The following is a 7,889-nucleotide window of genomic DNA, read 5'->3' on the forward strand; positions in this document are numbered from 1 at the left end:
GCAACCAGTCTCACCCAATGTGATACGGATCTGCTATTTTTTAGACCTTATAGCTAGAACCTCCATCAGATGCTAACCAGCTGATTAGCTACTAGCTATTTAGTCATATATATTTTTTCTTCTATTTAGTCATTGTTAACCACTGCTAGCTGCCTTTACCTTTAGCTCAAACACCAGCCGCTTTTAGCTTGGACAAATCTTAGTTTTGCATCTCCTCATTGGTTTATAGAAGCAGGTACCCACGTGCCATCTCCTCATTGGTTATACCCACGTGGGTGATTGAAAAACGAACTGTTTTGCCGGTAGTCGTAGTAATACAATGAAGGTTTAGATGCGATCACCATATAAGTTAAACATGAAAATGCCTGGAAGGAGGAGAGATGACTAGAAACGATTCGGTTGGCCATTTTTTGTGTGGATTAATTGTTGGAGTAGAGGTCCTTGTGCATTTCAGGTAAAATAACAACTCAATGTTTATATCCCAGGACAAATTAGCTAGCAACAGCAAGCTAGCTAAATAGGACAAATTAACGTTAGCTAGCAAGTGCAAGCTAACTAGCTAAATTGCCATACATTTTAATGCTTTTCGACCTGTCCCCAAATTAATGTCATTGGTTCAGAGTTTGTTTTGATATTTTAACCTGCGTGTCATGATCGCGTTGGTGTGGGGGGGGGAAATACATTTAAGCAGGATAGCGCACGATGGCGCACACGCACAGCCGGTTTGGGTGCCATGTTAGCATATCAAACAAAGATTCTATGGTGTTAGAAAATTGGAGACCAATCACATTAATGAACAATGATGGAAAGCTACTTGCATCCATCTTTCCAGAAAGACTTAAAAATGGTCTTGACCAAATCATTGATGATACCCAGTCTGGTTTTATGAAGGGCAGACATATATGTAATAATATTCAACTAGTATTGGACTTGATAGACTACAATGAGCACATTATGGAAGATAGCTTTATTTTATCTGTAGACTTTTACAAGGCATTTGATACAGTTTAACATTTTCTTTTTGAGACTTCAATTTTTTGATTTTGGTCAATATTTTCAAAGTGTAATTAAGACACTTTACAATAATAGTAACAGCTCTGTTAAATTATCCCATGAAACTTCACAGAGATTCAACATTAGACGTGGAATTAAACAAGGATGCCCAATTTCTCCTTTCTTATTTTTATTGGTCACAAGTTATGACACTTCATATAAATAAGGATAGTTTTAGGGGTATTCAGATACAAGACAAAGAGATAAAATGTTCACAATTGGCTGACGACACCACCATTTTTTAAAAGATCATAATGAAGTCAGGAAAGCTATTGAGTGTATTAATGCCTTCTCACATGTATCAGCTTTATCTCTGAATATTAGGACATGTGAATTATTTGCGTTGAAAAGATTTGACTTAAACTCAGTATGTAATATCCCTGTAAAAGATATGATCACATATCTTGGTATTAAAGTTAGCAAAGATCAGAAAGAAAGGGGCAACTTAAATGTCTCTCCTATTGCAGAGAAAATTGGAAAGAGATTTAACTCCTGGTTATTAAGAGATCTTTCTTTATCTGGATGTGTACTTTTATCAAAATCTGAAGGTCTGTCCAGATTAGTTTATACCTCCCTTACCTTGGATGTTCCTCTGTCAGTAACTAAAATGGTTGATACTAAATTATGTAACTTCATATGGAGGAATAAACCTCATTATTTAAGAAAAGTGGTAATATGTAGCACCCAAAGTGTAGGAGGGTTGAATGCTCTGGAGTTTACAACCTCTAATATAATATTTAAGATTACATGGATACAACACTGTTTAAGAAATATAGATTGCATTTGGAATATCATCCCTAATTTAATATTCCAACAGATTGGTGGTCTAGAATTCTTACTCAAATGCAACTTTGATATGGGCAAAATCCCTATTAAGCTTGCAAACTTTCATAAACAAGAACTTCTAATTTGGAACCTCATGTACAAACACAATTTTTCCCCACATAGGTATACAATAATAAAGACATAAAATACAAAAACAAGTCGTTATTTTTCCAGAACTGGTTTGACAACAACCTTATTTGGATTGAACAATTATTGAATAATGATGGACAACTATATGATTATCCAGAATTTATCAGAACACACAATGTTACATTCACTCCTGAGGAGTACCAAATTGTTAGAGCTGTCCCTAAAGGTGCTATTCTTCTTTTAGGAGAATATAACACTACTCCAAGTGCAATTGTTGAGGATTTTGTAGCCTCAATACAATTGGAAGGAATTGACATTTTAAACTATAAATGTAATCACATGTATATAAGGAAACTATGTTACTATTCCCTCTGCTAAAATGTACTGGAATGCAGCCCTAGGACAAGTGAACTGGAACAAAGTTTCGTTGTTGTCTGGTAAATATTGTATATTTAATAAGGTGAAAGAAGTATCATACAAACTCATTCATAGACTCTACCCTGTAAAGACCTTTATTATACACAGATTTAAAATAGCTATTGATAACAAATGTGTATTTTGTGGTTGTGACCCAGAAACTCTTGACTATTTATTTTGGGACTGTTCTTATGTCAGAAGATTTGAGTGAGTTAGAAGTTTTTATTTTAAAAGAAACAACTATTAATGTTAATCTGAAAGACTCTGATATGGTCCCGTGTGGCTCAGTTGGTAGAGCATGGCGCTTGCAACGCCAGGGTTGTGGGTTCAATTCCCACAGGGGGACCAGGGTTCATTTCCCACGGGGGGACCAGGATGAATATGTATGAACTTTCCAATTTGTAAGTCGCTCTGGATAAGAGCGTCTGCTAAATGACGTAAATGTAAATATTATGTTTTATTTTGATCCAAATGATATGGACCCTGATTTAACTTTCATTGTTCATTTATTTATCTTTCATGGAAGATTCTTTATCCATAAAATGAAGTGGGCAGAGAACAAACCCCTTTTCACATTATTTAAGACAGAATTAAAATATTATTTTGAAATGATCAGTAAATGTAAAAACAAAAAAGCAATATGCACCATAAAAGTATTTAACAAATTGAAAATGAATCTTGATATGTAATACCCCTGTCTGTTAGGTTTATGTACTCTTGTTTGTATATTTCTATTTTTTTCTATTTGTTGTGTTTATAATAAAAATTAAAAATAAAAACCCTGAGCATACCGGACTGCTTTTCTCCACTACATCACCAGATTCCTGTTCTAAGCCCTGGACCATTACTCCAGATCATCGCCGCTAGCTAGCTGCTACCGATTGGCCCAGCCCCGACGCTAGCCTTTAGCCAGGCCCATCACCCGGCCTGCTCAGTGGACCCTATGATCACTCGGCTACACAGCTGATGCCTCCTGGACTCTTCACTAACACGACTAGAAGCCACTACATCACCGGATTCCTGACGTAAGCTCTGGACCTTTGCATCGGATCATCGCAGCTAGCTAGCTGCTACTGAGTGGCTATAGTGGCTAACGCCCTTGTCCTGAAGCTAACACCAGTTAGCCTCGAGCCAGGCTCATCTCCCGGCTAGCAAACCGGGCTTGGCCGGACGTTGGTCAAGACGCTTCTGCTAGCCCCGGCCTGCTATCTTTATGAACGCTGTGTCTCCCGCTTGCTAGCATAGTAACGACTACCTAACGGCTTCACTGTTTCATCTATTGCTGTTCACTGGACCCTATGATCACCTGGCTACATAGCTGATGCCTGCTGGACTGTTCATTAATCACGGTACTCCATTTTGTTTAAATGATGGCCCCAGCTTCGAACTCAGGCCATGTGTGTAGTTAACTGACCCTCTACCAGGGGTGTCAAACTCATTTTCACCGAGGGCCACATCAGCATAATGGCTGTCCTCAAAGGGCCCGATGTAACTTATAAATGTAATCGAATGTAATGTAAAATAAATGTAACTCCTCCTTAATGTTAAATAACTCATTATTTATTATAACTTATTCAAGTGACAATTACAGTTGCATAGAAAATATATGTTTGCTTGTAGCTRTAACATAAATCCTTTTAAATTGTCAGCTTATGAAAACCCACAACTCCATTAATGAAGGATCAAACTGTCCAAGTGAATAAAGAAAAATAACATAAAACTGAGCTGCAAAGAACATGTATGACACATGTAGCATTTTACAAAAAAAGGCTGCACACAGCCTTGCACCCAACTGATGGTTTGATGACAACAATTTGTCTGCATACACACATAAACCTGCAAACATTAAATAATTACTACAGCAGCTACACATAAATAATATGTAATCAACTAAAAATACCAAAATAAAGGTTGACTCAGTTCACAACTATATTGGTCAAGTTTTTCGGTTAGTCTTTGATGAGGAGATGCTGCCTGTCCTTGAACACACCAAGTGGATTCTCTCTCTACTATCGATTGATCATGTTCTGAAAATGATAAACACAAAACAAAATGCAAGCACAATCATTAAATTGCACACAGTTTAACTGTTCTTCTTCTTGGTTGAATTACATTTTATTATATTTTAATTAAGTTAAAAAAAAAATGCTTGCCTGTGTGTTTTCTGACCAGATGTCTGACACCGTTTTCCCGTTACCAGTGTGTCAATGTCTGGTTTTAGGTCCTGTGCTGAGGCAATGCGTAGAACAGCATGGAGGTTGTCATCCGTGAGGCGTGATCTGTGCTTGTTTTTGTTCAGATTCATTATGGAAAAAAACTGTTCGCACAGATAGGTGCTCCCAAACATGGACAGAACACGGGCAGCATGAAGTCGAAGCTGTGGCATCAAACCAGGAGGCAGCAGACGGTAAAAGTCCTGGATTGTAGCATCCTGAAACTTTGCTCTCAGGCCACTGTCGCTTTGAAGCTCAATTAGCTCCATCTGAAGGTTTTGGGGTGCAGTGCAGACATCGGTGGAGAAAGGATTGGCAAAGATGTCAAAGCCAGACTGTTGTGCTCTGAAGTCAGAAGCGCCGATCAAACTCAGTCTTTAACCAGCTCAGTTTGGTAGCCAACTGAGCACATGAAAAAGTCTCGGGAAATGAGGCTGACATGCTCTGACAAACAGGAAAGTGAACAAGATTGTCCTGTTTCACTTGCCACATCCATAAGTCCAATTTACGCTGGAAAGCCGTGATCGTGTCGGACATCTGCGTGATGACTTGTTTGCGTCCCTGCAGCTTCTGATTCAGCTGGGCGAGATGGTCGGTTATGTCACACAACACAGCAAAGTCACACATCCACTTTGGATCTGATAGTTCAGACATGAGTTTTTCCTTTATCTGACATAAAAGAGCAATGTCTTTCCTGAGCTCGAAAATCGCTTGAAGACTTGCTCCTACTCAGCCACCGCACTTCTGTATGGTACAGCACATCCCCGTGTTCGAGCCCATCTCCAGCAAAAACTGCTGGAACTGACGGTGATTCAGGCCAACGCGCCGAATGAAGTTCACTGTTTTTCATGACTGTGGTCACAAGTCCTCCATCCCCAGCACCTTCCCACACAAAGTTTCTTGATGGATAATGCAATGATACGTATCAAAGGCGTGTGACAGTTCATTTTTTGCATTTTCCCTTCAAGTCAACCAAGCCACCTTTTCCTCCACACATTGCCGGTATGCACCGTCTAGTTAATCCTACCAAGTTTTCCCACTGCAATGCATTTTTACTTACGGACTTCTCTACCGCATCAAAAATGTTCTGTCCCGTCGTGGTCCCATGCATTGCAGCCACATCCAACAGCTCCTCAGTGATAGAGAGAGCCTCTAATAAAAATTGATAACTGCGCTGTGTCCGTGTTCTGTGCTTTCATCAACAGCTAATGAAAAAGCTGTGTAGCTGCGTGTCTCCTCGGCCAGCTGTGTTGTAAGATTTTCTGCTAGTTCCTTCACTCGGTCGGCGATGGTGTTTCTTGATAAACTGACATTTTTAAAAGTCTGTAACTGGTCGGGACACACCTGCTCACAGACCTCAGCATGCACTGCTTCAAAAACGCTCCCTCTGAAAAAGACTTGAAGCGTGGGCGATTTTCAGCCACAATGAAGCTAGCTTTCACCGCGGCCTCGTTTTTGGCTGTGGATTTCATGAACAAACTCTGCTGCGACCGCAGTTTGCCTTTTTAATTCTTGGGCAATTTGTTGCTTTTCTTGAAGGCTAGCTTTAGCGTACTTAGCTCCGTTGTTTGGTGTCAAAATGTCGACGCAGATTGTACTCTTTTGACAACCGACACCGCCTCGTAACACAAAAGACATACCGGTCTTTCTCCTTGAAGCACAAACAAGTATTCGCCTTTCCCATCTTTCTTGAAACAGTCTTCCGTCTGCATCAACTTTTCTCTTTCTGGACATTTTGGGATCATTATTTATATCCTCAATTCCACTCGTTTGGCATGGGACACTGCCGTGGCTAGCGTAGTCGAAAGGCATTGTGGGAATGTAGTTTTTGGTCAAAGCACGCTCTTAATATTATTTTTTGGTATTTATTTTTTAGACACTCAAAACTTTTAAGCTCTCGCGGGCCACATAAAATGACCTGGCGGGCCACATCTGGCCCGCGGGCCTTGAGTTTGACACATGTGCTCTAGGCCATTCATCGCCCATTCACCTGTTGTTGTCTTTGCTGATTAGCTGTTGTCTTACCTGTTGTTGTCTTAGCTAGCTCTCCCAATCAACACCTGTGCTTTATGCCTCGCTTTATGTCTCTCTCAAATGTCAATATACCTTGTATACTGTTGTTTAAGGTAGTTATCATTGTTTTATTTTACTGCGGAGCCCCTAGCCCCACTCAACATGCCTCAGATACCTCTTTTGTTCCACCTCCCACACATGCTGTAACCTCACCCACTATAACTAGTGCGTCCAGAGATGCAACCTCTCTTCGTCACTCAATGCCTAGGTTTACCTCCACTGTACCCGGTGCGGGTACAGATTCAGGGCATACCCCTGTCTGTATATTATGCCCTGAATCTATTCTACAACGCCCAGAAATCTGCTCCTTTTATTCTCTGTCCCAAACGCACTAGACAACCAGTTTTGATAGCCTTTAGTTGTACCCTCATCCTACTCCTCCTCTGTTCCTCGGATGATGTAAAGGTTAACCAGGCCCTGTGTGTCCTCAGGCGCACTCATTTGTTGACTTCTGTAACCGTAAAAGCCTTGGTTTCATGCATGTTAACATCAAGCCTCCTCCCTAAGTTTGTTTTACTGACTGCTTTAGCACACTCCGCCAACCCTGATGTCCTTGCCGTGTCTGAATCCTAGCTTAGGAAGGCCACCAAAAATTCTGAGATTTCCATCCCCAACTACAACATTTTCCGTCAAGATAGAACTGCCAAAGGGGGAGGAGTTGCAATCTATTTCAGAGAGAGCATGCAAAGTTCTGCCATACTTTGCAGGTCTATGCCCAAACAGTTCGAGCTTCTAATTTAAAAAATGTATCTCTCCAGAAATAAGTCTCTCACTGTTGTAGACCCCCCTCAGCTCCCAGCTGTGCCCTGGTCACCATATGTGAATTGATTGCCCCCCATCTAACTTCAGAGTTCGTTCTGCTAGGTGACCTAAACTGGGATAAACTGGGATATGTTTAAAACCCCGGCAGTCCTACAATCTAAGCTAGATGCCCTCAAACTCAAGCAAATTATCAAGGAACCCACCAGGTACAAACCCTAAATCCGTAAACATGGGCACCCTCATAGATATTGTCGCTCCCTAAAACACTTCTGCGAGCAGGCCTTTCTAAACGACCTGGCCCGGGTATCCTGGAAGGATATTGACCTCATCCCGTCAGTCGAGGATGCCTGGTCGTTCTTTAAAAGTTATTTCCTCACCATCTTAAATAAGCATGCCCCTTTCAAAAAATACAACTAAGAACAGATATAGCCCTTGGTTCACTCCAAACCTGACTGC

Source organism: Salvelinus sp. IW2-2015, linkage group LG18, assembly GCF_002910315.2.
Source record: "Salvelinus sp. IW2-2015 linkage group LG18, ASM291031v2, whole genome shotgun sequence".
NCBI classification, from domain to species: Eukaryota; Metazoa; Chordata; class Actinopteri; order Salmoniformes; family Salmonidae; genus Salvelinus; species Salvelinus sp. IW2-2015.